This window comes from Polypterus senegalus, chromosome 4, assembly GCF_016835505.1.
Source record: "Polypterus senegalus isolate Bchr_013 chromosome 4, ASM1683550v1, whole genome shotgun sequence".
NCBI classification, from domain to species: Eukaryota; Metazoa; Chordata; class Cladistia; order Polypteriformes; family Polypteridae; genus Polypterus; species Polypterus senegalus.
The window spans coordinates 2,291,203-2,311,348 of record NC_053157.1 but is presented as its reverse complement, the minus strand read 5'-3'; the positions used below and the strand labels follow the sequence as shown (position 1 = coordinate 2,311,348).

Below are 20,146 nucleotides of genomic sequence, written 5' to 3'. Positions count from 1 at the left end.
TATGCACGTCAGTGCTGTTGTTGTGATAAAAAACGACTTTGCAGCCAGGATACCAAAATATACGGGTGGCTGCCCCAAAACTTATTTGAGTATGTCTCAGCTTTGTGACAATATATATATATTATATATTATATTATATACACATACATACATACATACATACATATAATATAATACTGTATATATATTCCACCTCATTCATGAAGATGAATGGGATATATTTTCTCAATACAATGAAGGGTATCTCAAAAGAATTAACACCAGGTACTTAGATAAGTAGTGGTATACTTATATAAACATCAAATAACAAATTACAGATAAGAACCCAAGATTTATAGTCAATACAGATTTGCAAACCTGTCCACAGCTTGTCTAGACTTGCACTACAGTATTCTCCAGACAGACTTGCTCTCCACAGGGGTTTTCACCCTGCACTGCCTACAACGCATAGAACTAGCAGTATGGTGGCTCAGCAGCCAGGTCCCAGTATATTTTTGAGGTTCAAACTTGGAAGTAGGGGGGACGTTGATGTTAATCATCATCAAGTTTGAAATGTTTTACACCAGTAGGACAGCCCTTTTGTCTGTGTTTATATTGTTCATAAGGCTAAAGTTCCTCTCACACTGTGCTGTGCTGACAGGGAATGTTTTCATACAGTTAATGAGAAATGCAACCAACCGGAATTTTTTTGACAGCTAGCAGCTTTGATGCTAATGAAAGTCAGGGAAGCTAACTTAACACTAGCCACAGCATGAGCAAATTGGAACAACAACAAATAAACAAAACTAAATTAAAAAAGCTAACAGTTAATGCTGTAGAAACACTGTATTAACATCATTTACAAATCTTGCTATTATAAAGTACTCACCATAGTTGATGTGTTCTTCCATTGAATTTGCAACGTCGATCAGAGATTTAGCACCTCCACTGTCAGCACCCCCTCCGACTGGGGTTGGGGACTGAGAGGCTGTGGCTTCCTGTCCAGCTGGATAGTAGCAATAACGTAGCTTCACAAAGTCATTTGTTCCGAAAGCTAATTTTTGTTTGTATTGTTCGCTTCATTTTCACTATTAACTTGGTAATATTAACTTTTCACATGAGGAAATATTTTGGTGTGTAACAATGGACCGACAGGAAGGATATTTTTCCCGGTTTAGCAAAGGAACGGCATGTCTCGCCCTACTCTGCCTCTGATTGGCGTAATCTGTTTGCCCTAACCAATCATTAGTTTCCCTAAAATGTAACCAAAACAGACAATAGCAGAAAAAACTGACATGCCTGCAGCACATAAATGCGTATCAGCGTGGATGTAATCTGTCACAGTGCGTGGACTGAAAAGTGCCGTATACCAGCGTATACCCTGTATTACACTGCAGTGTATATCCGTAACAGGGAGATTTAGAAGTGGGTATACGCTGTGACGACCTAATAAGAAGTGGGTATACGCTGTGACGACCTAATAAGAAGTGGGTATACGATGTATACCCTAGACTACACTACTGGATATGGGGATGGATCTATGAGGAGTAAACTGCAAGACAATGATGATTTTTTTACCAGTAACAGCACACTGCTATAACGATAACGTGCAGTGAATCCACCCGACTTGAGCATGCCTAGTTCTCATCCTCTTTCTCTGTACGTTTATCATTCGTTTGCTCAGAGGTTGATGCGCTTGCTGCTTCCTGAGCATCTCTTCTTTTCTCTACTCTAGTGGCCTGCTTCTTCTCTTCTTTTGTCGGCATCTTTTCGCATTAAAACTGAATAAGTCAGTGTTTGTGTTGCAATTTCTTAGTACGTTTTCTTTCATTTTTCACTTAAGGTGGCACTGAAGTCTTCAATCTCCCTCAAGAATGATTTAAGATATGAAGAGGTAGGGGAAGAGATGGCGAAGGTGGTAGGGATGAGCACAGTGCCTGTACGCATGCGGCGCACGGTCGCAAGTTAATTCTACAATAAAATAAAATAAAAATAAAAAGAGGAGGAATAACCTTGGAGGTCAATCACCATCACTGCGAACGGAGACAAGTAGAGATCATGTAGTATATGTGTACCAAATTTCAAGTCAATAGTTCAAACGGCTTGCGAACTATGGGCGAGAATCGTGGACAGACAAACGGACAGCCACCGTAGCGTATTATATAAGAAGATATTATGTACATTGACGAACCATCAACAACAAATCAAATCAAATCAATAACATATTGAACAATTATTATAAAAGTTGAATAAATCAGACTCTACAGCTGCACAATTTCTGTATTATCGATATCTATTATTTATTTATTATATATTTATCTATACTAATAAAAGGCAAAGCCCTCACTCACTGACTCACTCATCACTAATTCTCCAACTTCCCGTGTAGGCAGAAGGCTGAAATTTGGCAGCTCATTCCTTACAGCTTACTTACACAAGTTAAGCAGGTTTCATTTCGAAATTCTACGCGTAACGGTCATAACTGGAACCTACTTACGTACACATACAGTATATGGCCATAGCCTGCAGCTCGGTCGCCATGTGAGGCGGAGTTGCGTCCCGCATCATCACGCCTTCCACGTAATTGAGTGCCTGCCCATATAAGGCCATCCGTCAGCAGCAATCCAAAAGAAACCCTGCCGCTAAATATTCACGGATGAAGCACTGTGCTTATGCAAACGAATAGGAAAGCAAGGTGTAAAGCTTAAGTTTAAATTAAGTTCATAGACAGGCTGCTGCTGGAGTTTGTCATGCCTAAGACGAATACGATATTCGCGAGATACAAGTTTAATGAGAGGACACAGGGTATAAACGAGACTTTTGATCACTTTTTAACGGAGTTAAAATTTCTGGTGAAGGACTGTGCTTATGCAAAGGAAGATGAGATGGTCAGGGATAGAATAGTGTTTGCCACAAACTCAGCAAAAGTGCGACAGAAACTTTTAAGTGCCGCGTCTGAGCTAACATTAAATGAAGCCGTGGACATCACACGAGATGGCACAAGCACAGCTGAGAACCTTCGATGCATGTACTCCGAGCGGCTTACGTGAACTGACTGTGAACGCAGTACGCAGAGAACAAGCAAAAGCTCCAAAGAGCGCTGAACAGAAAACGCATTACACAATTGAGACGGCAGCAATAGAATATGAAGCAACTGACGCATACACGCATATTCATAAGTTCAATCACCTACTGCGGAAACAAATCACACTGTGGAAAAACTCAATGTCCAGCTAAAGGAAGACTGTGTAAAAAATGTGGTAAATTGAACCACTTTGCTAAAGTTTGCAGGACTGGGAAAGGTAAACCCGTGCATGCAGTGTGTGATGTCTCAGATAAAGAGGAAGACAAGCTGCTTATTGATGCAGTAAGAGAGGAACAACCCTCTGAATCTGAACAAGCCTTTGTAGACACATCAATAGGAAAACAAGGTGTAAAGCTTAAGTTTAAATTACGTCCATAGACACGCTGCCGCTAAATATTCGCAGGCAAATCCACAACTTAATAACGGGAATGCCTGTTAAACATCTTAGATTCACGAGTACCGATTTGGGTAGTGAACACTTCGATGAATGAAACCGGTTATCTTTACAACGGTTGACAACGAAGATGAGATGGTCAGGGATATTACGTTATTTTTAAAATGTTTCCTTTTCTTTTTCATAACTTCTTTAACACACTATTTCTCCGCTGTGAAGCGCGGGTATTTTGCTAGTCGACTATAGATTTGTCAGAAAGTCATTTGTCGGGTTAAATAGCGACATCTAATGGCAGAATATTAGAAACACTTGTAGAACTTTTCTTACAATAAGTCTTATTATAGATAATTTGATTTTGTCTGCAGTGGGCTGGCGCCCTGCCCAGGGTTTGTTTCCTGCCTTGTGCCCTGTGTTGGCTGGGATTGGCTCCAGCAGACCTCCGTGACCCTGTAGTTGGGATATAGCGAGTTGGATAATGGATGGATAGAATTTCAAATGTTTGTTAAACTTACACGTGCAGAGTACTTAAAATGTGTACTTGTATGTGACGTTGTGACTTAGTGTATGTATTTAATTTTCTGTACAGACCACAGCAGCAGGAATTAAAGTACTTTCTGAGTTCAGATTGCGTTTGAAGCGATTCCTTATTTCGATATTTGGAAAGGGAGTTTACAACAGCAAAGTTGTGCATCTGTGGAGTTACGCCCGTGGCCAGACATCTGATCGTGTCTACTGTCGTTTGGACTTTATCTCACCCGTATTTTTTATACCAGCCTCATTTATAATATCTATGTATCTAGATTGCATAATACCATACATTGCATCAGTGTCAATATTGCTGCTACTTCTTTGTCTTGTCTTTGCACAATGTCTTGCCTTGTTTTGCTTTAATTTTAATTAAACATTTTTATTTGCACTTCATGTTTTACTGTGGACCCTGAGCTTCTTAATTTCGTCTATCTGTATACTTGTATATGGTTGAGATGACAATAAAGTTCGCTTTGACTTTAACTTGCATGAATAAAAGGTAAAGTACCACTTACGGTTAACGGAAACAGACCAAAACTTGATAGAAATCTACGTTTTGTGGCGAATACTTGTATGCAAAATTTGGTTGACCTAAGTGAATGCGTACTCAAGTTGTCGTCTTTACACACACACACAGACGTACACAATTCCAAAAATGGTATTTTTGACTCAGCGAGGTCTAAGACGTTGAAATTCATCAAAATCTCGACATCGAATCTTTGGACGATTAGAATACTTTCCCTGTACTTCGTATACCAGAAAGTAAAAACCCACAGAGCTACGAAAAGAAGGCACAGTCGCTCGCGCGCACACACACACACACTTAAGCCACAACGTGATGGCGTTAATGCGTTGCTCTGCCAGATCACACGGCAATGACACAGCGCGGCGCTGCATTCCTGCTATCTGATAAACCCGATGGCTTCACGCGCTTCAGCGCTCAGATGGCATTAGCTGAGTAAACCTGCACAGTTAAACTTCGGGGACCAATACTCCGGTGCACAAGCCATTAAGTAATCTTTAAATTAAGGACACCTAAGGTGCGATCATCTCATAGTCTATAGAAGAGGGTGTTTTCCTACATGTATGTGGACTGTTGTATTGTGGCTAACGAACAAAGAAAAATCTCTGACTTGTCATCACACAGTCCTTTGCAAGTTTGAATCCTTCACTGTAACAGGTGCCTTCCACCATTGACATTTTCCAAGCATTCCTTTCGGTGCATTTACTTTGCGCGGCCACATCAATCAGTCTGACCACGCCTCTCTCGTCAAGTAGGGCTCCGCCCACAACATAACCCGTACCTTGCCGGTCGGAGGCGGCTGAGACAAATCTAATACGCTACTTGGAAAAAACGGAGTGGACTTTACTGAAAAACTGCATCATCCGCTCATACGGCATGAAAAAATAGCATAACACCATCAAACAGATAGATGGAGAGAACTTTGCTTGTCACAAGCAGAAAATTTAAAGCCAGTAGAATAATAATAATAATGTTTGAACTAGAGCAAAACACTGGACTGCTGTATTTCATTCAACTGACAGTAAAAATAAAAAAGTCTAGATTTTCCCCAGAAAAGGCTGTCACTATCTGTTTTTTAACCTCACTTTCATGACTGCACAGAGGTGGCAACTATCACAGCAGCCCTGGCCACCAGATGGGAGCCAATCCTGGAAAGTGTGCCAGTCCTTCATGATACACGCAAGCATACACTTACCCTCACTCCAAATATGCTTTTTATATGTGCCAGTTAAATTAACAAGGCAAGTCTTTAAAATGTAAGAAAGCAACAAGAGGAGAAGGAGGCAGCACTCTGGCTGGGATTCAAACCCAGGACTCAGGAGCCAACGGGCAGCAATGCTAAACAAATCACCATGATGCCACCGAACAGAGTTAATACATAGCATGTTGTGTGGGAACAGATTCAAAATATGCACTTTTGGCAGCTAACACCAACCAATTCTACCCAGACCCACTTCATTTTATGTATAAATTTAAAAGGTCAGCGGCTGGTGCCAGCTTTCAGGCTGTACACGCTACTCCTTAATGGGCAAGATGCTTATTTATTTCAATATTCAAATACATCCATCCGATGTGTAGGCCTGTGGGCGTTGCACAGTTTAGGACACCAAGTATACCACAAAGCAGAAGCTGGCTGTGCTGACTGGAATTCTCCCCACCACTAAAGTGGGGAAATGAATTTAAATGAATTAATATTTGTGACCTGAATCTATAATACAAACAAAAAGTCGTCATAATGAGTTTTGGGCAGATGATCTCCTAAGGTAAGGTCATCCCTGATGGAGGATCGCAGGAATCATGGGGTAGAGGGGTCCTTTCATCGGATTGGCTGGCCCAGTTTCAGCTGTGGAATGGCCAATAGGGGGAGGCAGCTTGATGGCTGAGGTCTCCAGGACTCTAAACAAATCCAAATTCTATTACATGATCATCATCTACTGTTAAATTCTGCTCAGTACTTGTAAAATTTTGATACTGTATTGAGGATTTGCTCTGTTCTGTGTATTGTATTGACGCCCTTCTTTTTGACACCCACTGCACGCCCAACCTACCTGGAAAGGGGTCTCTCTTCGAACTGCCTTTCATGAAGTTTCTTCCATTTTCTCCCTACAAGGGTTTTTTTGGGAATTTTTCCTTGTCTTCTGAGAGAGTCAAGCCTGGGGGGCTGTCAAGAGGCAGGGCCTGTTGAAGCCCATTGCAGCACTTCCTGTGCGATTTTGGGCTACACAAAAATAAAGTGTATTGTATTGTATTAAGCTCTTTGAACACATTCCAAGCAAAAACTACTCTTATTAGTAAGCCTTGTTAATAAAGGAATAGCTGCAAATCTATTATACATAAAATGGGGCATATCTCATATAAAGGTTTCTAAAAAGGCTGTGCGGCACAGCGGTTAAGGCTGTGGACTTCAAACCCTAAGGCTGTGTGTTCAAATTCTGCAACCTGCACTATGTGACCACGAGCAACTCACTTCCCCTACCTGTGCTCCAATTGGAGAAACAAAAGAAAAGAAATTTGGCAAATTGTATTTCAAATGTTGTAAGGTACCTTTGATAAAGGTGTCATAACAGTTAGAATTGCTCATTTATGTATCAATTTTCTAAAAAATGCCAATTTGTTCTTTGCTAGATGCCCATTATAGTACATAAGAAACTTGACAAACAAGAACATTCAGTCCATCAAGCCCGTTTGTTTAGCTAAACTGTCCCAATACCTCATCCAGATTCTTCATAAGGACACATTCAGTCTCCAGTGACTTTCTGTGCTTGCTTAGACTTCGTTCCTCCCACCCCGGGTGGCACATTGGGCGCGAAGAGATCGCCAACGAATTCGGTCAGCGGCAGCGGCTTCGTCCTGTGATATGTCTATAGCACGTAGGTCTTCATTGAAAGAACGTCGCCATGTTTCTTTTGGGCGGCCATGCTTTCGTGTACCACGGGCAGGCGTCCAGCTCATAGCGATCTTTGGAAGGCGATGTATCAGTTGCCGGAGGATGTGGCCAGCAAATAGAAAGCGGCGTGTCGCTACAGTGCTCGCTAGAGGTTGGGTAGCTGTTCGTTGATGGATTTCGTCATTGCTGACGTGGTCCTGATAGGGGACCTTCAGTATTCGCCATAGGCAGTGTTGCTGAAAGATATTCAGGCGTCTCGTAATCGCTACAGATGACTTCCAAGTTTCGCTCGCATATAATCGCCGTAGGGATGACGATCGTATTTAGCAGTCGTATCTTTGTTGGCAATGTTGGATTGCCATATTGTTCCCAGTTGTCACATTACTGATGACGCTTTCCCAATACGGTGGGTTACGTCGATGTCTGTCCTTCCGTTAGGCGCCATGGTGCTGCCGAGGTAGGTGAAGCGGTCTACTTCCTCAAGCTGTTGTTGGCCGATGGAGACCGGGATATTTGTATGGGCGTAGCCGGTGTGTATGATGAGCCAAGAGACTTTCTGTGCAACCCCAAGCAAAACCACACACCTGTACTCTTAAAAATGCGGGTTCTTTAATGGCACTTTACCCGGTTATGTGGTTTCCTTGCTTGACAAAGAGCCATTTAATTCTGGGATGGATTCTTTGCATGTGATATTGGTCCTTAGGGCCTTGAAGAGATTCCTAATATGTGGACGAAACAGAAATCTTTAGTGGATCGTATAGGCTGCTGACAGATCAAAAAAACCTGATCTTAGCTTGTGTGATGCGTGCAGAAATAATCCTGTTAAAAATCAGAAATGCTATTTCACAATTCTGTTAATTCTGTTACCGTCTGTTCATGGCTACTTATGGAAACTGTTACTGGTCTAAATAAAGATTATTTGGAACCTTTACAGGGATGGTTGCTCTATGGCACTGTTCTGAAGACCCGCTTTGGCATCTTTATTTTTTAAAAGTCCACCAGTGTTCACATTATGATTGTGTATCAAATATGGAAGGCATTCTCTAGGAGAGTCACAATATAAATCAAAGCTCCAACTCCTCACTATAATAAGCTGCCAGTGTTTAGGTCTGCAGAAATTTGGAAACAAATACAAGTAGACAATACTTGTGAAGCATCTTGGGAAGTGATCTTTTTGAAGACTCAAGTCAAGTCAAGTTGGGGAGCTTGCACTGGTACACTGCATTGCAGCAGCCACTACACAACGAAACAACTCGGGATCCCGGTTTGCAACCCCCCAGACAGACACGCGGTCCAGTCCCACCCTCCGGAAATAACACCTGGCTGCGGCAGATAGAGGGTCATGTGGGCGACCCCTTGGCCTGGTCCAGCTACTTGAGTCCCCAGCAGTGAGGATCTTACGAGCCGGATCACCCTCGGGTGAACGCACCACATGGCCGCAGTGCCGTAACTGATGCTCCCTCACAATACAGGTAATCTGCCACATTCGGGACTCCATGAGCAACACAAAGTCAAACCAACGGTACCCAAGGATTTTCCAGAGAGAGACACAGTACCAAAGGAGTCCAGTCTTCGTCTCAGGTCACTGGATAGCATCCATGTCTCAAAACCATAGAGCAAGACAGGAAGCACCAGGAATCGAAAGACTTGGACCTTCGTCCTTTTGCATAGATATCGGGAGCACCACACACCCCTTTCCAGCGACCTCATGACCCCCCATGCTCTCCCAATCTGTCTACTGACTTCATAGGAAGAGTCACCAGAGACATGAATGTCACTGTCAAGGTAAGTACTGCTCTAAATAAAAAGTCAAGGCTGACTGTAATAAGCTAAGATATGCATCTGCTCCATGTGACTCTGAACTGGCTAAGTGCTTGACTGAGGAATTGTGCAACAATCCCCCCAAAGTGCCTACATGGTTAATGATAACATGCTTGCCTATTTGATATCAGAATAAAAACGTTAATGGTTTTATCATTCCCAAAACTCTATACAGCTTAATTTTGATTATTCTTTCTTATATTTATGTAGTATACAAGCAGTGCTACCCATCCAAGATAGGGTTGAAATCTCAATGTTAACATTTGCAGTGCACCATTTATTATGGAATGAAATTGTCATTCCAACAGACGGTGCAACACAAACATTTGTAGTAAAGCATTATATTACCACAAATGTTTGTGATGCCCCATCTGTTGGAATGACTGGGACATAGCAATTGGACTGACAGACAGACACTTATTAAAGTAGATAAACGGATTTCTCTCCATCCGGCAGTTAACCTCTGTTGGATGTATTCAGCGACAACATTTGCAGTGTAGTGTGTCCAGCTGGTTGCTATTGGATTCATAAGAGCACTGCTACTGTTTGTGATGTGCCATCTGTTGGATAATGGAAACATAGCAACTGGATGGACACACGGACAGACACTTGTTCTATTAAAGTAGACATGGATTATGAACAGTATCTAATTGATGCCAGTCATTTTTCCACTGGGCTCCACAATAGAGTTACACAACTGAAAATAAGGATGGATGGAGTGCTGCCTGTTCAATCCCTGCTGTCCACCCACTTTGTGCCCGGAGAGACTTACTTCAACTACCAATGCTTAAATTGTTGACATACGAACACAACCATACCACCCCTTTAAAGCACCCGGAAATGACCACAAAGAGAGGCACAAGGTAAATCTATAAGCCCACAGCTGCAGTCCCCACTTCGGTCAGTGTGCAACTCTGATCCTAACATCGTTACATAAGACCCCTTTCAGATGGCGATCGTTAACGGCGAGCTCTATATAAAATGTAAGCTTGTCCTAAAGGTGCAGCATCACGCCAAGTGCATTCGTTGGATTGAATACGAGCCTGTATTTGCAGATCAGTGATATCTCAAGTTATTCAGCGCCAGGATTACATTCCAGATGAACTCGCCGATCCGTGTTTGTGTCTGCTTTGAGGAACGGAAACAGCCGGAATTGTCAATAATGGATACGCATTTAGTCCACTTAGCCAGTCACCTGCGGGAAACGGGCCAAGAGTTCAAACAAAAGCGTATTTAAATGAATACATCGAATAAACAAATTATAGCAAAGTCATAAAGAGCAGTGTCTGCTGCCAAACGCACTTGAAATACTGTAAATAAGCAAACATACCAGCTTTAAGAAAAAAGCCAATCTGACATTAAAAGCTGAGAAGTGCCGGAGCTCCGCGTTTGAAAGAAAAAAAGCAAACGCTTACCTAAGGAGAGCCTCTCACTTCAGGGTGACCCCTATGCGCTCCTCTACTCCGCTCCCAGGTAGGCGGCTTGTCTCCAGCAGACGCACTCCTCACATTCCGAATGCCGCCTGCCGCTCGCCCTTGTGTGTACAAATGACACCCGACGTAAGAGCTGCGTCATGGGCGTTGTTCGCGAGGCGATTCGGTCGTTGGCTGAGCGCTTGTCCAATGGTAACACACGCTGAAGGATTATGCTGCTCGAGTATGGTGGGATGTGACATCACATGATTCGAAAAACGAGGCGAGATTGTTGCCGGAAGTGACGCTAAAGTCAACGCCTCCCGTGTGACCAGACTATGCGGTAGCACTCTGGCTGCCGGTGGTCTGACGCTGTGACATTTATAAATGATCAAAGAACTCCAACTGGTCACTTAGTGTGCCGTTTTCTTGACGATGTGGAAGCAAACGTGAGTATAGTGATGCGTAACCATCAATGTCTGCAATTCAGTTTACGCTTTTTTATTTTGTCGTCTTGACTCAAGAAATGTGGAAACTCGCGTTCTCTGTGGTGTTCAAATGGACAGCCATTAAAATGTATCGAAACTTTAGTTTAAGCATTAAAAAGCTGCACAAAAAAGCATTTAAATTACCGTTTGGTAAATAGTTCCAACAATGTTTCAATATCAATATCCACCTTCCGTTAAATGGCACATTTCATCCGAACAATGTTTTTACCTCCGATGTTTTTTCTATATCGTGACCCTGTTTTTTTTTTTTTTTTACTTTTTCTTTTAAACGCAAGAAACACAACCAAAGATAACTTGGCTTTATTAGTAAAGAATAAATAAAATGCAAATGTGCTGATGGAATTCAATGAATAGTAGGGTTCAGGTTCACTGCATGAGATTTTATCTCACAATTAAAGATGTTACCAAGTAGTAATGTCAAGAAATCAGTGCCTGTTTTTTTTTTTTGTAAGAATATAATGGTAGACTTCGGATGATTTGAGCTCATTCTGCCCCAGTTGTCATTGGTGGTGGAGATGGTGAAGGCATGTAAGTATCTAGGGCTGTCTTAACAGCATTATAGGCCCCCCTGGGCAAACAACAACAGCAACATTTATTTATATAGCATATTGTCATACAAATAATGTAGCTCCAAGTGCAAAGCAGGGCACTGGGGCCCCTAACTACACAACCACTCGGCAAGTCTCAACATACATAGATTAGCATGGGGCCCCGTTAAGATGGTCCTGTGAGTACCTCAGGATGCATCAGAATGGCAGGCTTGAGTGGCGTACCAACTCAGTGGCCATCCGAATACAAGAGCGGCCAGAGTCACCTCTTTAACATGAGGAGGCCAATGTTGTTTGGTGTATGCAGGCCACTCTTTGGTGTTTTCTACCAGTCTGTAGTGTGCTGGGGAAATGGCACAAGTGTGGATGATGCCAGTAGACAACATAAACCGATTAATGATACCCAAATGGCAAATAAAAGCCCTACCACTAGCCCTTCTAATTATAACAATACATTTGCTATACTAACATTGCTCAAAAATGTAATTCATTTTATGTTGTTTTTCCAACTAACTGGATTAAGTACATCTAACTTGAAAACGACATTGTTTACTAAAAATACTTTTTATATTAATTTGATAAACTGAATTAATCCAAATGTAGATGGCTTTAGGAATTCCAAAAAAATCTTCACTAACACAATTCATTGAGGATATTTAAAGCTAGCCGGGTACGTTGGGCATAAATTCTCAATAATTCAATCCAACAATCATACAGTTTCAACATAAGTAATAAGGATATATAATGTTTTTTATGCTACTGTGTAAAACCGGGGTCACATGAGCTCCCAGGGCAGCACTTTGTAAATTGGTGCATTACAAGGAATGCCACAACCATTGCCCTAAATGGTAATTTTTTTGTTTCCTGTTAATGGTCATAATTGTAGCTGATATTATTTGAGCATTTTGATGGGCTGATATCTCATTTAGCTCATCAAAAAGTTGGCATTCAGTTTGCGTGATGTCAGCAGTTGGGGACTGGACATGACGTGGACACTCGAGGCTGGAAGTGACATCATCTGAAAGGTAAGTGCGGTGTGGTCATCTGGTTGGAACAGAAAAGATTTGTTATTCTTCTGTCAGTCTGTTGGGGAAGGGAAAAAGTGTTAGTACTTATTCCCAACTCTCTCTGTTGTACTTTCACTCTCATTAGGACTCTTTGGCTCCCTCCTAAGCGCACGTGTGCGACAATCAGCACAGCTACGCTAATAAAACTAAAGGTGCCATAGTGTTGTAAATGAGGGAGGTCCTCCAAACAAAGTCCTATACAGAGTTACAAAAAGCCCCACAAGTGGAAGGTCTATCAACCTTCAGCTCATGTAACAAGAAAGGCAAATGAAAAATCTTTATACAAATGAAATTTTTATTAAACAAAAACGCCCTGTAGCAGAAGAAGCTCCAAGGAGCACAAAGGTCGCAGGAGGAGTTGCCTTCAAACAATAGCCCTAAACACCCAATTCCCAAAAAATTGCGCAATTCGGGCAAAATCCAGGAAACAACAAAAAGCAAAAGAGAACTTACCAGAAGTCAGCATGCACACAATGAACTGCAAAGGACTGTGTGTTCACTCAGCCTTTATGGGGTTAAGAGCAGCCCCTTGATGGAGAGGGACAGGTGGCTCCGCCTCTTGGGGATCCACGCACAAACTACATGGAGCACGGTAGAATACAATACAATACCATTTATTTTTGTATAGTAGCCCGAAATCACACAAGGAGGGTCGCAAACGGGCTTTAACAGGCCCTGTCTTTTGACAGCCCCCCAGCCTTGACTGTCTAAGAAGACAAAGAAAAACTCCCGGAAAAAACTGAAGAAACCTCGGAAAGGCAGTTCAAAGACAGACCCTTTTCCAGGTAGGTTGGGTGTGCAGTGGGTGTCAAAAAAGGAGAGTCAATACAACACAATACACAGAACAGAAGACAATAACAATACAATACAATACAATAGTGCAGTAGTAATATTACAAGTACAGAGCAGAATTCAACAGTAGATGATATCCCATAATAGGTTTTGGATTTGTTCAGAGTCCTGGAGACCTGCCTCCCTCCATAGTAGAAGCATGAACACATAGAATTGAAGCAATGTACAAAACTAATTAAAAACAAAACACAGAATAATGGAATTAATTAGCATAAATGACAATATCACCAGAAACAAATTCATCAAACATGAGCAAAAAAGACAAAGAAATTTGAACACCAGCTAGGAGAGGAACTCCCAGAAAGTGGTCCTGTGTGGTTATGAGCTGTGGGTAATGACCGAAAGAGTAAAAGCACGGGTACAAGTGGCAGAAACGAGGTTTCTTTGCAGGACCGCTGGGCTGGCATTCCATGACAGGGTGAAAAGCTCAGCGATTCGGGGGGAGCCTCAGAGCAGATTGAGGTGGATTGTATGGATGCTACCCGGGAGCTGCTCTGCTGCAGACCCAGGACAAGCTATAGAGAATCTACAGTGGGTTCAGAAAGTATATAGACCCTTACCTTTTATTGGATTGTAGATTTAATTTTCAATGGAAATATTTGCCTTTGTTGTCTGTCAGTCTATACTCAGTGACTCCTCATGACAAAGTGAAGATGTTTTCAGGAAGGCTTGAAATTGTATTAAAAATCAAAAGCTGAATATCTCATTCCTAAAAGTATTCAGACTCTTACTTCAGTACTTTGTAGAAGTCTCTTTGGCAGCAATTTCAGTTTTCAACTTTTCTTGGTAAATCTCTACACGCTTTGCACGCCCAGACTTGGGGCAGTTTTTGCCATTCTCTCTGGTATGCCCTCTCAAACTCTACTAAACCGGATGAGAAGTGTCTGTAAAATGAATCGCCCGTATCTCTAAGATGGCTTGGGAATTCCACTAGGAAGAGCTGGAAGTCTCTTAGGTGAGACCAGGGAAGTCTGGGCTGACCTGCTGCCACTGCGACCCTTGGCACATCAGTGAGACGAGGTAAGATGGCAGTGGTCATTGTTATATTCCAGCTTGAGTTCCTCCTCTGGCTGGGGTTCAAATCCATTCTTTATGTCCTTTTTTGTTTTCCATTGAGCCATTTATTTATGGTAATGTAACTTTTGATATTTTTCTGCTGTATTTACTTTGTGTTATTATCCATGTGTTTTATGGGTGGTTCCCCAAGAGGCGGGGCCACCTGCTTATCACCACCAGCATGGGTGTCGTACTAGTTTAACGATAGCCCAGGTTGTTTGTCTCAAAGTCTGGAATGAAAAGTTTGCTTTCAAGAGGAAGGGCCCCATAGAGACTGCTTATGTGTGGGACCCAGAGTTCTGTGCCACCAGGGACTGCCCCCCGCCCTACAAAACCAGGGAGTCTCCTACAGTTCCCAGTGGTTCACCTTGAATGCATTATGGAGTGTTGTGTTTTTGCTGTGGTTTGGTATTTTGATTCATTGGATTTGTGACCATTTTCCTCTGATTTTTTCACTTTGCCATTGGATTGTGTCTTGGGACTTGTTCACCGTGGACTGCACTTCCTGACAACTCCTTTTTGCCTCGTGTGTTCTACAGAGCTTCATGTACTTGCAGGGCATTTTTGCAATGATATATGTTTTATTTCATGAAGATTCTACATGGCCCTTTTTGTGTGTAGCTGAGGTTTTTGACAGGATTTCCCCCTCTAGTGAGTATTCTTTGGAAGTGTGCATTGGGACTCTTCGTCCATGACAGTCAACACATCTACTTACAGACAAGTAGTGACCCAGGCTTGAAAACACAGAGGCACCGTAAGCACAAGTATCAGACTTGTTCTTCAAACATCCAAAACTTCCTTCTTTTTCTACACATATTATCTTACTTTGTAACGGCATACTGCACGATAACGTGTAGTGAATACGCATGTCTTGAGCATTCCTAGCCTTCATCCTCTTTCACTATATGATGTTTTCTCACTGATGCTCTGTGCAAGAGAGGACAGAGCCGACTATACTTCCTTAGAAGGCTGGCGTCCTTCAACATCTGCAATAAGATGCTGCAGATGTTCTACCAGACGGTTGTGGCGAGCGCCTCTTCTACGTGGTGGTGTGCTGGGGAGGCAGCATAAAGAAGAGGGACGCCTCACGACTGGACACACTGGTGAGGAAGGCAGGCTCTATTGTAGGCACAGAGCTGGACAGTTTGACATCCGTGGCAGAGCGATGGGCGCTGAGCAGACAGACTCCTGCCAATCATGGAGAATCCACGGCATCAACTGAACAGGATCATCTCCAGACAGAGGAGCAGCTTCAGCGACAGACTGCTGTCACCATCCTGCTCCACTGACAGACTGAGGAGACCCCACACTATGCGACTCTTCAGTTCCACCCGGGGGGTAAACGTAAACATTATACAAAGTTATTGTCTGTTTTACGTGCATTGTTATCACTCTTTAATATTGGTTTTTTATCAGTATGCTGCTGTTGGAGTATGTGAATTTCCTCCTAATAAAGTATCTATCTATCTATCTATCTATCTATCTATCTATCTATCTATCTATCTATCTATCTATCTATCTATCTATCTATCTATCTATCTATCTATCTATCTATCTATCTATCTATACGTTTATCATTCGTTTGCCCAGAGGTTGATGTGCTTGCTGTTTCCTGAGCTGCTCTTCTTTTCTCTACTCTAGCGGCCCACTTCTTCTCTTCTTTTGTTGACATCTTTTCTTGTTAAAACGGATTAAGTCCGTGTTCGTGTTGCAATTACTTAGTACGTTTTTCTTTAATTTTTCACTTAACCTAGCACTTAAGTATTCAATCTGCCTAAAGAATGATTTAAGGTATGAAGAGATGGCGAAGGTGGAAGGGAATGAGAACGGCACCCGTACGCATGCGCTGCTCTGCTGGCCGCTGCCAAGAGTTGATTCTACAATAAATTCAAATAAAAATAAGAGGAATAACCTTGGAGGTCAATAATCACGCCGAAAGCGGATAGTAGACGTCACGTAGTATATGTGTACCAAATTTTAGGTCAATCGGTCAAACAGTTTGGGATCGGACTGCCTCGGAAGCGTACTATATAAGACGATTAGTAAGGCAAAGCCTGCTGTTACGCCAATGCCCACTAGGTGGAAGCAAAGAACCACACAATACAAAGAAATGGAGCCTTGAAACGAAACCTAGCGTTTTGAATTGTAGTTTCAAACTTATGGCCACATTGGCACACTCCCATATCATTAAATATAGGGTGGTCCAGATCTAGTTTTACAGTATTCTTTACGCTATAACTTATTAAGTTTATTACATAGAAAATCACCCGAAAAATCCCGGACCATCAAGAAGTGTGCAAACTGACGACATGAAGAATCGTCTTCGCGCCGAACTGGAATCGTCCCCGCATAAATTAATGTCATCCAGACGATCTAGACCTGCATAATTAGATCTGAACCACCCTGTACATGACTGATTGGCAGTGTTGGGGAATGCGCCTCTCTTGGGATGAGAACATCAACAAGTGTGATGATGATGCTGAACTGTAAATAAGGGCAGATAATGAAGAATCGGCTGAATAATCACAGAGGGACTTCTAGTTAATGACTTTCAGGTAAAGTCCAAATGTTTCTGCATGTCCACAGAGCTGAAGGTCCTCGTTTTAATCACGTAGCTTCTGGTTCTTTCCATACCACCCTAATGAAGGGTTTGAAAGGGAACCAGAAGCTACGTGCAATCAAGTTCATCCATTCTGGTGGTCTTATCACTGCCCAACTTTTATATAGCACCCTTCCTCTTTTATACAGCGCCTTTCCTCATGAAAAACATTCCTTGACAATGAACACTTTGCCATATTTGTAGTTAGTTCGGAGAGATGAAGCGAGTCACTTTAGGTCACTATTTGAGTCAGTGGCAGCATTGCGGTATTATATAGCACCTTTCCTAGCGGATGATCGGCACAGAAGGGGGCTTCACCATGTCACACCGCTGGCTTCTTTACTTGAGTGATTGTACACATCCACATCTCCTATTCTAATATTCTTTATTTTATCTGGAGGCTTCCGTAAATGACTCAGTGCAAGGCAGATGGCTAACTCAGAACAGCTTTTTAATTTATTAAAGCCCATGAAAGAGAACTTTACAAAAGACGCCCGTCTCCATTACTCTCCGTTACTAACCCCTGCCCTTATTTATTCATATATTTACCTTGGTTATCTGGTTCATAACAACTTTATTTAAAACCTTAATCCACAATACCACACCTACCAGGGTTAATGTTGAAAGGCACGAATGTGCCCTGGTGGTGGCGCCAGTCTGCCATGGCACTTTTCAAGTAGCCAAGACGTGCGGCTCTGTGTCCGTGACGTGTGTCCGTATCCCTGTTTGCAGCTGATATCCAAATATCTGGAAAACTGCCATTGCCAACAGCGTACTTTGGTGCTAATTTCCGTTGTTTTGGATGGAAATAATGCAACAATACTGTAGATTCACAAAAAGTATAACCTCCATTCAACTTAAAATAATGAATGTAATGATTCAAACTTAATATTTTCAATCTGAACCAATAGAATTCTTTGTATCTTATTGAACCCACAATTTTCAAGTTGAGGCAACTCATTTCGAGTGATTGGGTGTAATTCACTTGTTTTATATTGAAGTAAATCTTTTTTTTCAGTTGTTACAATTTAAAATGGTTTATTGGTCGTAACCTGTTTTTATGCTATTAGAAATATTATGATCATAACATATTCCAATGCTGAACTTTTAACATTTATTTAAAAATCGAGTGCAAATACACAAGCATTTTGCAGTGTAAATCTTAAATATACAACAAAAAATGATTAAACGTTTCTACGGCTTTCTTGAAAGTATGTTTTATTACGAGCGCTAATTCTTAAAACTAACAGTTGAGAAACAGGGTTACTTACCAGAAATCCTCCGTCATAAAAGTCAGCCGCTGAAGATGACCAGAGCTGTGTAGCCACGCCCACTCCACCCGGGACAGTCTTCTTGTTTTTTAGCAGTTGGAAAGTCAGCACGCTGGGAAGTTCGACCGGAAGAAAATACAAACGGCCCTCAAACACGGCACACGAACAACCTGAAATATTAGGTTGACTGAAATCGGATTTTGACGTTTATTTCCTCCACCACAACTTACTTTGGTACAAACAATTTTTTTTTCCTTTGTTTGAGATTTGAAACCAAATATTTCAAGCTACAACACTAAATGACTAATCTTAAGTTGCTTGAAAGAGAAAATTTACGTTAAATGAACAACTTGAATGTTAGACTCTTTTCAGTGCAGAATAAAAAGCCTAATAATTCATTCACTGTTTGCTCACCACACAAATGGTCGTGAATGCATGTTGTCACACTCGTACCTTTTAGGTGACAATAATGCACAGGTACGTCCGTAATGCAATAATTAAGCAGTTAATATTCCATTGTATTGCTGTTCCCTTTTTGTCTTTCTCATCTTTATATTTAAATTGGCTTCAAGTGGTGCAGCGTCAGCTACTCTGTAGACCACTAGAAGGGTCCTGCAGAGTAAAAATCAAATGTGTTTGAGGGTCGAGTCACAAACCAGCCTAACTTAGCTACTGGACTAAGCTAGCCCCCAAACTACATGACTGGGGTGGGAGGACACAAAATCATGCTTTGACTGCCCCCAACTTGCTAAGATTCTTTAAATGAAGTCGATGACTGAAAATCACTGCATTAGTCAGGTGATCTGACATCATTATACAATACAAATCTATTTTTGATTAGCCCAAAATCACACAAGACGTGCCGCAGTGGGCTTTACCAGACCCTGCCTCTTGACAGCCTTGACTCTCCAAGAAATCAAGAAAAAAAAACCTTGTAGGGAAAAAATGGAAGAAACCTCGGGAAAGGCCGTTCAAAGAGAGACCCGTTTCCAGGTAGGTTGGGGGTACAGTGGGTGTCAAATAAAGGGGGGGTCAATACAACACAATACACAGAACAGAACAAATCCTCAATACAGTATAAAAATAAAAACTGTAGAAGTACAGAGCAGAATTTAACAGTAGATGACATCACATAATAGGATTTGGATTTGGAGACCTCATCCATCAAGCTGCCTCCCCCTTTGGCCATTCTATAGCTGAGACAGCCAATCCAATGAAAGGATCCCACTTTCCCACGATTCCTGTGATCCTCCATCAGAGATGACTTTACCTTAGGCAGGCAAAACAACTTGGCAGGTGGGCAGTGGGCACCAAGTGCCACATTTGAGTACGGAGAAGAGAAGCAGAATAGGTGAGGGTTAGTAACAAATTCTAACTGTCATGTTACTGATGTTTTAGTGCTAATGACTGACAACAGAGATGCAGGCTGTACAGTTAATCAGCAGCTCTAGTCAGGGTGTGCTAAACTGAAGTCGTGAGTCTTTAAAAGCTGAGACTGAAGGGGCATCTCTTATAGTAGCAGGCAGACCACTCGACAGTTTAGGGGGTCCTGTAACTAAAAGCTTGACCCCCCACTGTTATTTTATTAATTCTTGGAATCCTAAGCAGACCGACA

General features: G+C 42.0%; 1 protein-coding gene across 1 annotated transcript in view; it reads right to left on the bottom strand.

The window, feature by feature from the left end:
- ppm1kb (protein phosphatase, Mg2+/Mn2+ dependent 1Kb) overlaps positions 1-10,784 on the bottom strand; it is a 106,365-nt gene extending 95,581 nt beyond the window's left edge. Inside the window, exon 1 of the mRNA XM_039750148.1 lies at positions 10,633-10,784. The gene's annotated coding sequence lies outside the window, so the exon portion shown is untranslated. The remainder of the gene's footprint in view (positions 1-10,632) is intronic.
- Between the last annotated feature and the right edge of the window lie 9,362 nt (positions 10,785-20,146).